The sequence below is a fragment of the Schistocerca americana genome, chromosome 9 (genome assembly GCF_021461395.2).
Source record: "Schistocerca americana isolate TAMUIC-IGC-003095 chromosome 9, iqSchAmer2.1, whole genome shotgun sequence".
NCBI lineage: Eukaryota > Metazoa > Arthropoda > Insecta > Orthoptera > Acrididae > Schistocerca > Schistocerca americana.
In genome coordinates, this window is record NC_060127.1 from 95,998,785 (window position 1) to 96,018,291 (window position 19,507).

General features: G+C 42.5%; 1 protein-coding gene across 6 annotated transcripts in view; it reads right to left on the bottom strand.

Annotated features, from left to right (window-relative positions):
* The window catches only part of LOC124551354 (echinoderm microtubule-associated protein-like 2), a 666,787-nt gene that overhangs the window by 117,002 nt on the left and 530,278 nt on the right, over positions 1 to 19,507 (bottom strand). The gene's annotated exons all lie outside the window — the stretch shown is intronic.

Genomic DNA, 19,507 nt, shown 5'->3' on the forward strand with positions numbered 1-19,507 from the left:
GGCCTGGATGAAGTCAACGTTCTAATTCATCCGAAAGGTGTTCCATTGGGTTCAGGATAGGTCTCTGGGCAAGCTAGTCCATTTCAGGAATTTTGTTGTCCACAAACCTACATCTACATGTATGCAAATCACATTTAAGTGGCTGGCAGAGGGTTCATCGAACCACCTTCACAATTCTCTATTATTCCAATCTCGTATAGCGCGTGGAAAGAATGAACACCTGTATCTTTCCGTACGAGCTCTGATTTCCCTTATTTTGTCTTGGTGGTCGTTCCTCCCTATGTAAATTGGTCTCAACTAAATATTTTCGCATTCAGAGGAGAAAGTTGTTGATGAAATTTCGTGAGAAGATTCCGTCGTAACGAAAAACGCCTTTCTTTTGATGATGTCCATCCCAAATCCTGTATCATTTCTGTGACACTCTCTCCCATATTTCGCGATAATACAAAACGTGCTGCCTTTCTTTGAACTTTTTCGATGTACTCCGTCAGTCCTATCTGGTAAGGATCCCACACTGCGCAGCAGTATTCTAAAATAGGACGGACAAGCGCAGCGTAGGCAGTCTCCTTAGTAGGTCTGTTACATTTTCTAAGTGTCCTTCCAATAAAACGCAGTCTTTGGTTTGCCTTCCCCACAACATTTTCTGTGTGTTCCTTCCAATTTAAGTTGTTCGTAATTGTAATACCTACGTATTTAGTTGAATTTACGGCTTTTAGATTAGACTGATTTATTGTGTAACCGAAGTTTAACGAGTTACTTTTAGCACTCACGTGGATGACGTCACACTTTTCGTATTTAGGGTCAACTGCCACTTTTCGCACCATTCCGATATTTCTTCAAATGGTTCTGAGCACTATGGGACTCAACCTCTGAGGTCGTCAGTCGCCTAGAACTTAAAACTACTTAAACTACCGTATCTTCCTTCGCCGTCGGCGTTGTCGTGGTTACCGTGAGACACCGTTATACCAAGAGGAAAGGCGCGTCGATCTTAGAGCATGAGATATGATGACCTTAAGCCATAGACAACACACAACGGTCACGGTAGCACCTGATTCCAGAATAGCTGCAGTAGTTAAGATCTACGAACTATCCCCTGTTGACCAGGTCCCCAAAACTTAACTCGTAACGAGATCCCTTCAAAGCAAATTGTCATAACGATCGTCTATAAAGGCTTCGTACAACGAGAATAAATGTTACGGTTTATGGAATAATAACAGATACGACCAAACTGTCTTGTCTCTTCTGCTTTATTTAACATAACTTCGTTCACAGTTTCATTTCGCATTCACCACTCATTCACCGAAACCCTTTGATGAACAGTTTTGGTTGCTTAACACCAACAGTCAATGATAATGATACAGCTTTTCTCCTTTTTATAAATTGAAGCCCGCTCTCCGTGATATAATAAAAAAAACCCGGTCTCAATACCGCGTCCCTCGTGAGATGCGAATAGACTTATCCCGGAATTGACCGCCCTGTAGGTGTACTCAATTTAATGACCACACTTCACTGTCCGCTATTTCGCGTAACTGAATGTCCATTTGTTAGTCTGATTATACACTGTAGCTATTTAAAATTCGCCCCTATATTTTTCACAACGCACAATTAGCACTTCGTTACTTGTTTTCTTTTTTTTCTTCTAAGAGTAAACGGAAAAAAAAGACACCGTATCATCGGCTTAGTCGATATAAAGCAAAACACCTTAATATGCCCAATTTTACCTCTTCTTATAGGATCGGCTACCTTACTCATTAATTTATTACATATTATTTCCAATAACGCTAAACAGGTATCGCCGTTATATTTTAATTGTATTCAAAAGCATGTTACTACTATTATGACCGACCAAATCGTAACAAATCGCGCGGCGTGCGTTTTTAACGATAACTTTACGCTATTCAAGTTCCGTTACAGCTGTCTTGACTCGTAATGTTACACCTTCCCCACAACATTTTCTATGTGTTCCTTCCAATTTAAGTTGTTCGTAATTGTAATACCTAGGTATTTAGTTGAATTTACGGCTTTTAGATTAGACTGATTTATTGTGTAACCGAAGTTTAACGAGTTACTTTTAGCACTCACGTGGATGACGTCACACTTTTCGTTATTTAGGGCCAACTACCACTTTTCGCACCATTCCGATATTTCTTCAAATGGTTCTGAGCACTATGGGACTCAACCTCTGAGGTCGTCAGTCGCCTAGAACTTAAAACTACTTAAACCTAACTAACCTAAGGACATCACACACATGCATGCCCGAGGCAGGGTTCGAACCTGCGACCGTAGCGGTCGCGGGGTTCCAGACTGTAGCGTCTAGAACCAGCCGGCCGCACCAGCCGGCCCGATATTTCTTCTAAATCGTTTTGCAGTTTGTTTTGATCTTCTGATGACTTTATTAATCGATAAACGACAGTCTCATCTGCAAACAATCGAAGACGGCTGCTCAGATTGTCTCCCAAATCGTTTATATAGAAACAGCAAAGGGCCTATAACACTACCTTGGGGAACGCCTGATATCACTTACTTCTGTTTTACTCCATGACTTCCCGTCAATTACTACGAACTGTGACCTCTCTGACAGGAAATCGCAAATCCAGTCACATAACTGAGACGATATTCTAGAAGCACGCAATTTCACTACGAGCCGCTTGTGTCGTACAGTGTCAAAAGCCTTCCGGAAATCCAGGAATACGGAATCGATCTGAAATCCCTTGTCAATAGCACTCAGCACTTTATGTGAATGAAGAGCTAGTTATGTTTCACAGGAACGTTTTCTAAACCCATGTTAACTGTGTGTCAATAGACGTTTCCTTCGAGGGAATTCATAATGTTCGAACACAATAAATGTTCTAACATTCTGCTGCATACAGACGTTAACGATATGGGCCTGTAATTTAGTGGATTACTCCTACCACCTTTCTTGTTGCTTTATGGCTGGTTGCACTGTCATGCTGATATAATCAATCAACCAATCAATATCATCATCATCATCATCATCATCATCATCATACCATTCTGCATTCACCGCATCCTTGAATGCAGTAAGAGGACCCACACACTAAAATGGAAAAACACCCCCATGTTGCTGAAACTACCTCCTCTGTACTTCACTACTGGCGCTAATCAAGATGGCATGCAATGTGCTACAGGCATTCGCGAAAGCCGAAACCTTCAATCAGATTGCTACAGGATATAGCACCATGGTGGACAAGCACACACCTCATCCACGCAGACCTCGAAATGTCAATTGTGGAAAGCCAAATCATCGAGTTTTCAACCACACTCAACTCCATACATCCAAGGCCCTCATCCAACGACCATATCACACCTTTCCAGTCATCCACTGCTCTTTACACCACCTCAAACGTCACTTACGATTGACTATAGAAATGTATGCCATACGAGGATCTGCTCCATCATTACACCCTACTCTGTTTAACCCGCTACGCACAGTCATTGTGCTAGATGGACTGTTAGTAGCACTTCGAAACTCAAGAGTGATTCTTTCTATATCTACAACGATACTCCGCAAGCCAACGTACGGTGCGAAGCGGAGGGTATCTTGTACCATTGCTAGCCGTTTCCTTTCCCGTTCCACCCGCAAATAGAGGGAGGGAAAAACGACCGTCTACGAAGTACCTCGAAGGAAACGCTTTATTGACACATAGTCAGCACGGATTCAGAAAATATCGTTCTTGTGAAACACAACTAGCTCTTTATACTCATGAAGTTATAAGTGCTATCGACAGGGGATGTCAAATTGATTCCATATTTTTAGATCTCCAGAAGGCTTTCGACACCGCTCCTCACAAGCGTCTTCTAACCAAACTGCGTGCCTACGGAGTATCGCCTCAGTTGTGCGACTGGATTCGTGATTTCCTGTTAGAAAGGTCACAGTTCGTAGTAATAGACAGAAAGTCATCGAGTAAAACAGGAGTAATATCCGGCGTTCCCCAGGGAAGTGTTATAGGCCCTCTGTTGTTCCTGATCTACATTAACGACATAGGAGACAATCTGAGTAGCCGTCTTAGATTGTTTGAAGATGTTGCTGTCATTTACCGTCTTGTAAAGTCATCAGATGATCAAAACGACCTGCAAAATGATTTAGATAACATTCTGTATGGTGCAAAAAGTGGCAATTGACCCTGAAGAAAGATAAGTGTGATTTATTCACGTGAATACTAAAAGAAATCAGCTAAATTTCGATTATGCGGTAAGTCGAACAAACTTGAATGCTGTAAATTCAAGTAAATACTTAGGGATTACAATTACAAATAAGCTAAATTGGAACGATCACATAAATAATACTGTATGTAGAGCCAACCAAAGACTGCGATTCATTGGCAGAACACTTAGTAGGTGCAACAGGTCTACTAAAGAGACTGCTTACACTACGCTTGTCCGCCGTATTCTGGAGTACTGCTGTGCGGTGTGGGATCCGCATCAGGTGGGACTGACGGATGACATCGAACAAGTACAAAGAAGGGCAGCTCGTTTTGATTATCGCGAAATAGGGGAGATAGTGTCACAGACATGATACGTGAATTGGAGTGGCAATCATTAAAACAAAAGCGTTTTCCGTTGCAATGGGATCTTCTCATGAAATTTCAGTCACCAGTTTTCTCCTCAGATTGCGGAAACATTATGTTGCCACCCACCTACATACGGAGAAATGATCATCACGATAAAATAAGATAAATTAGGGCTCGCACAGAAAAATTTAAGTGCTCGTTTTTCCCGCGTGCCGTTCGAGAGTGGAACGGTAGAGTGTCAGCTTGAAGGTGGTTCATTGAACCCTCTGCCAGGCACTTTATTGTGAATAGCAGAGTAACGATGTAGATATAGATGCATCTGCCTCCGTATGAACCCTAATTTTTCGTATCTTATCTTCGTGGTCATTACACGAAAGTGGCGGCAGTAGAATCGTTCGGCAGTCAGCTTCAAATGCTGATCCCGTAAATTTTCCCAATAGTGTTTCTCGGAAAGAATGTCTCCTTCCCTCCAGGGATTTCCATTTGAGTTCCCGAAACATCTCCGTAACACTAGGGTGTTGTTCGAACCTACCGGTAACGAATCTAGCAGCCCGCCCCTTTGAACTGCTTCGATGCCTCCCTTTAATCCGATGTGGTACGGGTGCCAAACACTCGAGCAGTACACAAGATGAAGTCGCACCAGCGTCCTATATGCGGTCTCCTTTACAGGTGAACCACACTTCCCTAAAACCCTTCCAAATAAACCGAAGTCGACCATTCGCCTTCCCTACCACAGTTCTCACATGCTGGTCCCATTTCACATCGCTTTGCCGTGTTACGCCCAGATATTTAAAACGACTTGACTGTGGCAAACAGGACACTAGTAATGGGATATCTGAATATTACAGGTTTGTTCTTCCTACCCATCCATGTTAACTTACAGTTTTCCACATTTAGAGCTAGTTGCCATCACACCGACTGGGAATTTTGTCTAAGTTGTCTTGTATCTCCTTGACACCTCACGGTACACCATGGCATCATCAGCAAACAACCGCAGACTGCTGCCCATTCTGTCCTGTCAACCTAATTATTTTTGTATATACGGAACAGCGGCGGCCCTATCACAATTTCCGGGGGCACTTCTGACGATACCCTTGTCTTTGATGAATACTCGCCCTCGAGAACAACGTACTGGGTTCTGTTATTTAAGAAGTCTTCGAGCCACTCACATATCTGTCAACTTATTCCATACGCTCATACCTTCGTAAACAGCCTGCAATGGGGCACGGTGTCAAATACCTTCTGAAATCAAGAAATGTGAAATCTTGCCTGTTGCCGTTCATCCATTGTTCGCAGTATATCATGTGAGAAAAGGGCAAGCTGAGTTTCGTATGAGCGATGCTTTCTAAAACTATGACAATGCTGATTCTCAGTCTCAAGAAAGTTTATTGTATTCGAACTGAGAATATGTTCATGGATTCTGCAGCAAACCAAAGTTAGGATTATTGATCTGTAATTTTGCAGGTCCATACTTTTACCTTTCTTATATACTAGAGTCACCTACGCCCTTTTCCAGTCGCTTGGCATTTTGTGCCGGGTAAGATAAACAAATGCAGGCTACGTAAGGGACCAATGGCGTAGAATACTCTTTGTAAAATCGAATTGGGATTCACCTGGACCAAGTGATTTATTTGCTTTCAAATCTTTCCGAGAAACAACCACCAGCCCAATTTTCTTTGCAGTATGGAGAATTCGGGAAGGATCAGCGTGTGCTTGCTCTAAGGCGTCGCCAAGAAACACATCGCCAGCAAATATCAGTATTGTGTCTACTCCCACCATCTCCACGAATGTCACAGCTTACTTTTTCCAAAATTGAATAGTTTTTTTTTTAATCATCAGTCTTCTGACTGGTTTGCTGCAGACCGCCACGAATTCCTCTTTTGTGCCAACTTCTTCATCTCAGAGTAGCAATTGCAACCTACGTCTTCAATTATTTGCTGCATGTATTCCAGTCTCAGTCTTCGTCTACAGTTTTTGCCCTCTACAGCTCGATCTAGTACTATGAAAGTCATTCTCTCATGTCCTAACGTCCTATCATCCTATCTCTTCTCCATATCAGTGTTTTCCACATATTCCTTTCCTCTCCAATTCTGCGCAGAACCCCCTCATTCCTTACCTTATCAACCCACCTAATTTTCAAGATTCGTCTGTAGTACCACGTCTCAAACGCTTCGATCCTCTCCTGTTTCGGTTTTCCTACAGTCCATGTTTCACTACCATACAATGCTGTACTCCAGACGTACATTCTCAAAAATTTCTTCCTCGAATTAAGGCCTATGTTTGATATTGGTAGACATCTTTTGCCAGGAAATCACTTTCCGCCATTGCTAGTCTGCTTTTGATATCCTCCTTGCTCCACCTGTCATTGGTTAGTTTGATTCCTAGGTCGCACAATTCCTGAACTTCATCTACTTCGTGACTATCAACCTTGATGTTAAACTTCTCGCTGTTCTCATTTCTGAGACTTCTCATTACTTTCGTCTTTCTTCGATTTATCCTCATTCATATTCTGTAATCATTATATTGGTCATTTCATGCAGCAGATGATGTAATTCTTCTTCACTTTCGCTCAGGATAGCAAGGTCATGAGCGAATCGTGTCATTGAAATCCTTTCACCTTGAATTTTTATCACATTGCTGAACCCTTCTTATATTTCCATCAATGCTTCTTCGACGTACAGATTGAAGAGTGGGTCCAAAAGACTACATCCTTGTCTTACACCGTTTTTAATCCAAGCACCTCGTTCTTGGTCGTCCACTCTTATTATTCCGTCTTGACTCTTGTGCATATTGCATATTATATGCATCTCTCCCTATAGCTTACCCCTATTTTTCTCAGAATTTCGAACATCTTGCACTATTCTACATTGTCGAATTCTTTTTCCAGGTCGACAAATCCTATGAACGTGTCTTGATTTTTATTTAGTCTTGCCTCCATTATCAACCCAACGTCAGAATTCTCTCTCTGGTGCCTTTACCTTTCCTAAATCCAAACTGATCGTCATCTAACAACATCCTCAATTTTCTTTTCCATTGTTATGTATATTATTCTTGTCAGCAACTTGGATACATGAGCTATTAAGTTGATTGTGCTATAATTCTCGCACTTGTCAGTTCTTGCTGTCTTCGGAATTGTGTGGATGAATTCAGATGATATGTCGCCAGCCTCGTACATTCTTCACATCAACGTGAATAGTCGTTTTGTTGCCACGTCCCCCAATGATTTTAGAATTTCTGATGGAATGTTATCTATCCCTACTGCCTTATTTGATCTTAAGTCCTCCAAAGCTCTTAAATTTTGATTCTAATACTAGATCTCGTATCTCTTTTAAATCGACTTCTGTTCCTTCTTATATCACATCAGACAAATCTTCCCCCTCATAGAGGCCTTCAATGTACTCTTTCCACCTATCTGCTATGTCCTCTGCATTTAACAGTGGAATTCCCCTTGCAGTCAGTGTTACCATCCTTGCTTTTAATGTCACCGAAGGTTGTTTTGACTTTCCTGTATGCTAAGTCAGTCCTTCCGACAATCATTTCTTTTTCGAGTGAATAGTGTTATCGTAATTAGCATTGGAGGGCAGTGTGGAGGGTAAAAATCGTAGAGGGAGACCAAGAGATGAATACACTAAGCAGATTCAGAAGGATGCAGGTTGCAGTAGATACCGGGAGATGAAGGAGCTCGCACAGGATAGATTAGCATGGAGAGCTGCGTCAAACCAGTCTCAGGACTGAAGACCACAACAACAACAACAACAACAGTGTTGTCGTCAATGGATCGCCTTGTCTCAGTCCAGTTCGAATACTGAATGGTGGCGTTACTTGGTTGCCGAACTGTACTTGACAAACTGACAGAGTAGCAACGTGCAATTAGTCGGATGTATTTCGATGGGATTTCATATTCGTCTGTCGTTTCCCATAACATGGAAAGTCTATGTTGTAATAAACTTGTAGAAAACCAATGACGATGAGGTGTTAATTCCCGATCGAACTAGTAAAAGTTATTATTATCTGCCTGAGATGTAAAAGGGGCGCTAAAAAAAACCGAGCCGGAGGCTAATTACAGAAACCAGTACCTGTATGTTAGAAGTATTGTCCATGCCTGTTGAGACACTTGTCCCACTGTGACACAAGGCGGTGAATAGCTGTCTCGTAAAATTCCCGGGGCGTGAATCGTTTGCCCCGGCCAAAAATGGCGTAATCAAAGGGAGAGTGGTCTGGAGTGTATGGAGGGTGGCCGAGAACCTCCCATTTGAATTTCTGCAGGAGTGCCGCGACTGTGTTGGCCGTATGAGGAGGCTTTGCATTGCTGTGGAGCAGGATGATCCCACGGGTGAGATTGCCTGGTCGTTTTTATGTGATCGCTTTGCGAAGGGTGGTCAAGGTTTGCGAGTAACGCTGGACATTCAGTGTTGTCCCGTGCTGCAGGAAGTGAATCAGAAGGGGGCCATCTTGGTCAAAGAAGAACGTCAGCATAGCGATTCACCTCGGACGACGTCGTCCAGCTGTACGTGCGGAACTGGTTAACATCGCAGCCCTGGGAATTTTATGAGACAGCCATTCACCGCCTTCTGTCACAGTGGGACGAGTGTCTCAACAGCCAGGGTCAATACTTCTAACATACAGGTGCTGGTTTCTGTAATTATGCCTCCGGCTCGTTTCTTTTTGAACGTCCCTTATAATCAAGAATCGACTGTCGAGAGACGAAGCAACATTGATAGGGACCAACGGTTTCAGGCGATTTAGCAGCTGCGTTGTGAAGACTCTATAAGTGACTAGGGCAGCGAGAGTCCGCCTCGGTAGCTGAGTGGTCAGCGCGACGGAATACCACGCAAAGGGGCCCTGCTTCGATTCCCGGCTGTATAGGAGATTTCCTCCGCTCGGGGACTGGGTGTTGTGTTATTATCATAATAATAATAATAATAATATCCCCATCGACACGCAAGTCGCCGAAGTGGCGTACTTGCACCAGGCGACACGTGTACCCGACGGGAGGCCCTAGCCACACGACATTTCATTTCATCTCAATGAAACTAGAAACTCTTTGCAGTTAGTATGTATAGAAATTGATGTACGTCCCAATTTCCTTCTGCCCTGCCTCTCTGTTCATCTCCTCTCTCTCTCTCTCTCTCTCTCTCTCTCTCTCTCTCTCTCTCTCTCTCTCTCTCCCTCTCCCCCTCTCCACCCCCCCCCGTCCATTTCCTCCTAGCTCTGACCATCTTCTCTCCCCCCCCCCCCCTCTTCCTTCCCAACTAGAGCCTCGTTTATTGTTGAAGTCGTGAAGTCGCAATGACTTTGTAAATAGTTTGTTATACGGAGTATGAGAGATACCTCTTCAGCTGCCGGATCCGTGAGAGTCGTAGTTTCAACGCCAGTATTTCGCATAGTTTTAATCTGCAAACAGGTAGGATTACAAAGTTCCGGAAGATTCACATTCCGCAGTAGTATTCTAATCATAAGCTGATATGCCATAAATACTACTTTCCCGTTTTCTATTACAACTGACTGCGAGGAAGCAAACGGCACATTATCGGGCATACAACTTATGTTTAAAATTGCATCTAACCAGAAAGAAAATAATTGGGAGAAACCATTTATCTAAAGCATGGATTCCCAAACTTTTGTCGTCGAAAATGGAAACTTCCTGGCGCCCTTCACAAAGTACTGTATTACCTACAGTAAGCATATTATTTATTAGTGAGAGGGGGAGGAGAGGGGGGGGGGGGGTGAGGGGGAGGAAAGGGTTAAAAGGGAAACCAGTAAGGACTTGGTGTGCGGCTACATAATATTAAGAGTTCGTTTGGAAGTGAATCTTCAGTTTCTCCCGGCGTATTTCTTGCCGGTCCATAGTGTCCAACGGGCACAGTACTTCGGCGATCAGGCATGTCGCCATCGTCAGGTGCGCTAACGGAAGTGTCTTAGCTCCCAAGGCTTGACGGTGTATAACAGTGAAATTCACGATTTAATTAACCAATTTGACACGAAGAATAGGCACATAAATCCATCATTTAAGGAAGAGAGCCACGATTTTAACTTTTTTTATATCATACTACGGCATTGACTTGTATATGTGTAGAATCAGTTTAAATAAAACTTTCTTAAACTTTGCATGTGACTTGATTATTTTTTATTACGGTAAAAGTAAAGGTAACTCAAGATATCTTTAGCTCCCCCTCCTTGAGGTTTTTTTGTATCCGCCACTGCAGTGAATTGAAATATCATTGGCATTCTTTTCTTTGACGATCTGCACGAATTCCGAGCGAGGTCCAAGCATTGACGGGGAGTCGTCTGTGCATACGCCGATCAGTTTTTGTCACGATAGTTCATATTTGCAAAAGAATTCATATATCGCTGTATATAGCTTTTGAAGTAGTCATTATTATCTCTATATAAAACAGCACCTCGTTTTTAATTGCTTCGTTTTGTATACAGGGTGTTACAAAAAGGTACGGCCAAACTTTCAGGAAACATTCCTCACACACAAATAAAGAAAAGATGTTATGTGGACATGTGTCTGGAAACGCTTAATTTCCCTGTTAGAGCTCATTTTAGTTTCGTTCTTCCACCTACGCTCAATGGAGCACGTTATCATGATTTCATACGGATACTCTACCTGTGCTGCTAGAACATGTGCCTTTACAAGTACGACACATGTGGTTCATGCACGATGGAGCTCCTGCACATTTCAGTCGAATTGTTCGTACACTTCTCAACAACAGATTCGGTGACCGATGGATTGGTAGAGGCGGATTGGTAGAGGCGGACCAATTCCATGGCCTCCACGCTCTCCTGTCCTCAACCCTCTTGACTTTCATTTATGGGGGCATTTGAAAGCTCTTGTCTACGCAACCCCGGTACCAAATGCAGACTCTCTTCGTGCTCGTATTGTGGACGGCTGTGATACAATACGCCATTCTCCAGGGCTGCATCAGCGCATCAGAGATTCCATGAACGGAGGGTGGATGCATTTATCCTCGCTAACGGTGGACATTTTGAACATTTCCTGTAACAAAGTGTTCGAAGTCACGCTGGTACGTTCTGTTGCTGTGTGTTTCCATTCCATGATTAATGTGATTTGAAGAGAAGTAATAAAATGAGCTCTAACATGGAAAGTAAGCGTTTCCGGACACATGTCCACATAACATATTTTCTTTCTTTGTGTGTGAGGAATGTTTCCTGAAAGATTGGCCGTACCTTTTTGTAACACCCTGTGTATCGAACGAAAACGAACAGTTGACAACAATATGCAATCTCTGTACTCTAGTCTAAGTGTATTGCGAAAAATTCTGATTCTTTCATGGCTTTATTATGTGTTCGGCCATGACATCAAACCGACGTTTCACAGTGTTGTCAGAAGGCGGTCTTTGTGAAAATTTTTGTTAACTTTCTGGTCCAAGAACAATATCAGCTGCTTTCAACAAACAGGGTTTGATAAGTGTTTCTCCGACAATACGGCTTTTCTTAGTCTTCGCGATGAGTAGTGATGGCTCATCGGAACCAAGGATCGCTTTCTCAGAAGACTATGCAATGGATCCAATACTATATTACTTTATACGCTTCAAACTCGCACATTTAGCAGCAAAAAGCACCATCGGCTTACCTTTTAAAGGGCTGTGTTTAGTCGACAAATGTCGCTAAAGACGACAAAATCTCATGGCATCATTGCTTTATAACAAATAACTAGTCCACAAATATTGTTAGAGCCGACAAGATGTCAACGGAATCGCTGCTCAATACTTCATAACAGACAACACATTGCGGCTGGTCGACACCATTATTTTGTACAGGAACGAAGCCGTATTTAATGTAATCTTCACTGTACTTACGTTCCTTCGACAAACTCATGACGAAGTAAAGAAAGAAACAGCTTAAAAAAACAGCTTCACAAGTCGACAGTTCACTTTCACATCAAACTACAAACGACTAAACTGCTTGCTTGATTGATGCTGACTGAACAACTCAGTTCAACTAAGATTCGAGGGCCAACGCTGCTGAGAAAGAAAGCCACTACCGACAACAATTACTATATCGTTGAAGCTGTGAGAAATCCTTTACAGATGACAGTTGGCACTAAGTGTTCCGAATCATGCCGACATGCTACGATCGTCCATGTTTTCGCACGTCTACTGTACTCGTACACTACGAATTCTAGCAGTCGGATTGGCTACGGTCAGTTACTGCGTTTACATTCCGGCTGATGATCTAAGACGAAAATGAATCCCAGAGTAAACAGGAAATACTGGGTACCCAGTAGACAGTTCGTCGTCCGTTTCTCTGGTTGAAATAGCTACTTTTTAATAACGCAGTGAGTTTGTACTGTTCTTCCCGGCCGCGCCCACTTTTATATGCACCACCTAAGGGGGAGGGGGGGGGGGGGGAGGAACGACAGTGTGAAAACCAGTGGTTTAATGGATGGCTTAACTGGCCTGCTATCGTAGTTAAAACTGACTGCGATATAGAAAATGAAAACTAACATTTGACAGCACATCATTTCCTTTTTCGCATCGGTTTTAACAGAAAACCTGCACATTGTTGTTTCAAAAGAAAATATCAGCGCCTGTGTCCATGTGAATGTTTATTAGAGCTTCGTGTAAAAAGTAAAGTGTATTGGTCAACAACTTTTAAAGTTTTTTGTTAACAACGTTTCCCGTTTATCTACACTACTAATAAATCTGTAAAGCTGTCGTATCTGTTTATATGAACACGCTTCACCGAAATTACTAGAAGAATTTTCATGGAATTTTCGCAGGCGACATGAGCCTAGCTTGAGGCATCGTACAGGTTTTATTTCATCAAAATCGTAACATAGGTGAAAAGATATCGTAATTGAAAGTCATGGTAAACTGAACTTTAATAAAACCGCAAGCATCTGTTATCTGATTATTTATTCACGACCGGCTGCGCTGCGTTGTAGCAACATCTTCGGATGGTTATTAGTGTCTCATAGATTAGCCTACGGTGACGTCTCCAACGTTCGTAGTCAAAGAAAGCAAACCCACGAAGAAGAACAGTAGTCAACAAACAACAACCGGCAGAGCATTGGGGCGAATGGAGCACGAGATGAGGCACAATAACAGTCAGCACCGAGAATGAGCATCAGATAATAGGGACAACCTCGGTTGTCGGGAAGGTAGAGCACTGTAGGCGATCAGTTGTATAATCGTCCCAATTCTCTTCCGGTTATTATCTGTTGAGTGGATCCCTCTTTGTGGGGTTGGATTTGGTAACTACGAACGTGTGTTAATCTATGTGACACCACTAACCACATGAAGATGATGATTTAAGAAGCAAGACCACTGTAGAATTAAAAAATCACTTTATTGGTTTAAAAATGCTTTTAACCTAAAATGAGGCAAAAAATTAATTTTTGAAAAAAAAAGTTCTGTGGAATTCTGGGCTGTCCCTCCAGCGCTTCTGATGACCCGGAACGGCCTACCTTTGCCAACTCAATACCCCCTGTAGTGTCTGGGTATATGTAGAAGCATTTCAAAACAATAATTCGTTAGCTCGGCGTCACCAGGCGCAGGTACGTGTACGAAAAAGATAGTTCTTTCGCTTCGAATCTTCATTTTTGTGTGCTGTATTGACTTTTGATACTGTATTTGCGATCTTATAGTACATAGTTTTGTCTTTCAAGTAAAAATGAGTGCTAATAAAAGATACTCGGGCAGAAATGGTAAGAAAACATCGTATGCAACGCGGCGTCCAAGCAGTACGTCATCAAAGAGTCCAAAGAACTAGATATGAGGCTGTGAGAAGTTCCGAGTCCGTACTTCTAGTAAGAAATTGAAAGACAGTGACCAGGATTTTGATGTGACTCGCTGATTATCTATTGGATTATACATTTTCTTGCGGTTTTCTTATTTTTCAATACGCGAAATGTAAAACGTGCAATGCAGACATGACATTGAAAGAACGAAGTCTCCGAGGCTTAGGCTTTACAATGATTAATTACGATAATGATGGAAGCAGAAGAAATTAATTAAAATTTGTGCTGCGGCCAGGACTCTAACCCAGGTCTTCTTGCGTGCTAGGCAGAAATGCTGACCCTTACACCATCACAGCACGATGTTCAACATCGCTGCACGAACTTCAATTGAAGTTTGTGTTGCGGAGGGCACTTAACTTCGGTAGTTCGTGCAACAATGTTGATTATCGTGCTGTGGTGGTGTAATGGTTAGCATTCTGCTTCGATCATCATCGTAGATAATTAAGAGACTTAAATGTCTCAGGGAAACTAATTATAAGATTTAGCAAATTCCTGCGATGTAGTTATCCCAGGTAGTAAGTTTACACGAAACGCATATGAAGTCAACCGTCGAATCGCCCTAGCAATACGCGTGCTTGGAGTAGAAACGGAATTGTAAAGTTTTGTGCGTCCGTGGTATTGCCGCGACCGATATTTCAATCATTCTATGATAAAACTAGTGGATATAATTTCGACCGCAACGGCAACAGTACGACAGGCCAGTCCTGGGATAGTAGATTAATGGTAAGAGTTTTCTAAAAGTACAATTGTTCATGTTTATGACACATTCAGAACTTCAAACGGCTTTTCCTCGGAATGCGATTTTTGAAAACGGCGCACAACGGAACTCCAACAATTGTCAATCTTTTTGTTTGAAAATTAAGCCATAACTCTGAAATAACATTTCAAAGTGAACGACGTAGGGGATATAAGTTAATTTAAACAATATTCATTAACAAATGACTTACCTTTTTTTTATAAAAACTGAACGACTTTATTCAAACACTCGCCAGTTACACAAAAATCCATATTTCTCAAATCACTCACGTGGTTCATTAGCTACACTCATGTAGATTATCTATATTTTTTTTTCTTTTTCCCAAGAGTCAAATTGGCGCTAGTTATAGTGAGTGCTGCAGATCGCCTCAAATTCAACATGGCACAGGAGAATTGCTGCAATTATCTGACAAAATTTCTTTTGGTGATTTAAATATATGATCAGTACTTACCCCAAGTAATATTTATCTATCACCTTTACTTAAGGGGAAAAAGTTGTCACGAAAACATTTTGTTTAGGCTGTTACAGTGGCGTTACTTCTTAACCAGTCGTAAATAAATCACCAATTAACAGCTGTCCGGTTTTATTCAAGTTCAATTTACCAAGATTTTCAACGGCTGTTGCTACCCATATTATAAAGTTGTATGCCCCTGAAAGTTTTATCCATACTAATAATATAAATGCGAAAGAAACCCTGTCTGATAAGTTTACGCGACTAACCCGATGAATCGAGTCTGACCGAATTTGGTACGAAGATGGCTTTCACTCTGAGTAAGAACATAGGCTACCTTAGAAAGTGTCTAGTATAAAATACCAATCGAGTTGCTGAATATTAGGCAAATTAGGAAAAAATATTTAATCTTTGACTTTCGATCGTTATCACACTTGTGAGAACTCTTTTCTTGACTGATATGTGCTACGTGATGTGATTCAAAGTAATTAATACAATGCAGCGACGCATCGCGTGTTGGCACAGGTTGAGAGGAACATTTTTAGGGTGGAGACATGGACAGATGGCCATGGGACATTTTTAGTGTCTGTTCCTTCAGACGTATAATGATAAGTATTACAGCCTAAACGGTCTAAACGACAATTCTAATACTGAAACGTTTATCTTATTAACCCTGCTGCGGAAATTCAGCTAAGCTGCGAACACTACGGCGCTAGACGCTGTGACGCATGGAGGTTTCGATCGGTCCAGGAAGCGTGCACGGATAGCCGAGACATTTAATGCGATAAGCGGGAAATCCGGGTCCTAGTCCCCGTTGGAGACAAATTTTCATTTGTAGAGTTTCCATTCCTAACGGAACTGATGCCAAAAATGCAGGGTGTACAAAAAGTCCGGGAACACTTTGAATTATTTATTGCACAGGAACCAAACATTGTACAGATATCATATATGTGTCATTTTGAAGAGAAACCCTGAAAGTGTTTTTTCGTGTACACCGCCACAGCGTAGTTTAATAATTTGCCGATAGGCAGCGCTATTCGCAAACATGGCGGGTTTAGGTGCGGAGCGAGCTTTCGACAAAAACAAGTGAGCCACAGCTGTTCAACGGATGATTAGAGCTAAGTACGGCAAGAAGCCACCAACAAGGAAGGCCATTTACCACTGGCACAGCAAATTCGTTACGACGGGTTGCTTGTGCCCGGCAAAGAGAAGCGGACGTCCCAGTGCGAGTGAAGTGAATGTGGAGAGCGTACGAGAGACATTCATAAGGAGTCCAAAGAAATCGGTGCGTCGTGCATCCCGTGAACTCAAAATGGCTCCAATGACAGTGTGGGAAGCCCTGCGACAGAAGCTCCGGGAGAGAATACGGGAAGCGTCAACCAGTCGACGATGCCATGCTGAGACGGGTACGGCAAGAATTCGATTACCGTATTGACGTCTGCAGGGTCACTCATGGTTCGCATATCGAATGTTTGAAAAAAAAACAGAGTTTCTCTTCAAAATGCAATATGTATGACATCTGTACAATGTTTAGTTCATGTGCAATAAATAATTGAAAGCGTTCCCGGACTTTATGTACACCCTGTATTCGCAGTTGCGACAGAATTTGGTAATATTACTACAGCTGCACGCCATTGTGAAAATAAACAAGTTCCAGTGGCGGAAATCAAAACTCCAAACGTGCGAGATGCAAATTCTGGACTAGTTGTGACATGTAAACCCTAAGAAGTCCTCAAACCGAAGCTCACGTTATTTACCACTGCCCAAACTAGGTAAGGTAATAAGTTGTCTGTACTGATGTTTAACTCAGGCAGCTGAAAATTTAGGAATCATAGCTACTGCACCTTTCGGCGCAATTAGCGGTTTCTGTTTTGTACGATTCGAACGTAAGAAAACGAAAAAGTTTTTGTACACAAGCTGCGACATAGTCGCAAATAAAACAGTGACCGGAATGAGAGAATAAATTTCCTTTACTTTACGTCTATGTTCACAAATTTTTTGTCATCAGACTACCGGTGTCAGTCTATAACGACATATTCAGATCTGTTTTATAAAAACATGTCCCAATATACATTTGACGATACCACTATGGCTCCAGTATATTAGGACATGTTTTTATAGAAAACAGATCTGAAGATGGTCATTATAGACCGAAACCGGCAGTCTGATGACAAAAAATGTGTGAACACAGACGTAAAGAAAAGGATTTTTTTTTTTTTTTACAACATTGATATGTTTGTCAGCTTCCATTATTGTAGCGTTTATTTTATACCAAATAACGCCGTAATAATTTTTTGTACAAGAAGCTAACAATTGACGAATTACTGTCCTTGTAATATTCTATGACAATTAGGTGACAAATTTCTAGTAGATCTTCAAACTAAGTAAAAACTCAATTGTGCTACACCCCGTTGAGGAGCATTAAGTGAATGACTAAAGTATTTGTTCAGAAAGGAGAAATTAGGATCCCTGCCGCTTTCAGGCAATGAAGAATTCATTGAAGATAAATGAAAATTCGTGCCAAGGCCGGGAGTTGATCCCAGGTCTCCTGCTTATAGGCAGTTGCGTTAACCATCTATGCCAACTTGGCGCAGCGGTTGGACACAACTGTACGGACTACCCAAGCACGCTTCCTCCCTCAAACCAAATCCCATTTGCTGCACACTACCAAAGTAGCACCTCCTAGCCCTTTTTTTCCATTTTTGTCTCGTCGCACCAATTGAAGTCCCGTTTCAGATATGGAGAAGAGTGCTCTGCACTGAATGATCGTATCAGCCTTGGCGGCGCATATACAGGGTGCGGAAAATAAAACTGGCCCGGAGAACAGAGTTCTAAGCTACAAAGAAAAACAGCAGAGCAAAGGAAATACAGTACTAAACTGACTATAGCAGATGTTGAAAGTGACCCTGGTCAGCAAGTTGCTGAACGCGGATCGAAGCTGGACTGCTGGAGCTGTTGCAGTCTCATCCGAAATGTTCTGCTGCAGTTCTTGAAAACTATGACGGTTGTCGCGATACGCCTTAGATTTGAGGGCTCCCCACACAAAGTAATCGCACACACTGAGATCAGGTGCCGTGTGTGGCCAGCTAGGACTGGGACCAGACTGACCTCTGCTAATAATTCTGTCAGGCGTGATGACTGGGTAAAGGTTCGGTCAGTTGTATGGGCAGTTGCTCCATCCTGTTGCAAGTAACTCCATTAATGCTGTCACAAATCGTTTCAAAATGTTGGCAAAGTAAAGTGCCGAAGTCAGCGTCTGATGAAAGAAGACGGGACTAAAAATGTGACGTGTGGCGAGCGGACACTGCACACCAAACCCGAGCCTTCTAATCAAGCAATGGTATTTCGTGGGAGTTGTGCGGATTCTTCGCTGGCCAGAACCTGTGAGTTGACATAACCACTCAGGTGAAACCAAGGTTTCATCAGACATAAGGAGCGAATCCACACCCAAGCCGTTCATTGTTATTTCAGTAACTGCCACCCACAAAACTGGAGGCGCCGAGGAGCATCTGCTGGTTTTAATGCACGAACAAGACACTCGGCAGGGAGGCACGTCCAGGTTGAGGTGGAGTATTCGTCCGCATGACGGACGTGATTTGCCGGTCTCTGGCAACAGGCGTCTGGTTGATTTGGCAGGACTCTGAAGCATTTTCTGGTGTGAGGGCACATTTCGGAATGTTTTAGGACTTGTACAAAACATATCTAGTCTGGCGCCATTTTCTGACTGAGCGATATATGGCACTCTTTGCTCGCACTTTGACACCATTAAACTTCTCAGCAAACAACGGACCAAACCGTTTCCACAACTCTGTTGTCACATAACTTTCCACAACGGACACCCGCTGTTCCCCTCTCAGTACCATTGTTCCCTCTGCACTGCTCCACTCACACTGACGGACCACATTGCGCGTCATGGGGTGTGGTTATATGCGTACATTCATGTCCAATTGTACCCACTCGTCCAGGTCATTACTATATGCCACTCCCTGTATATCTGT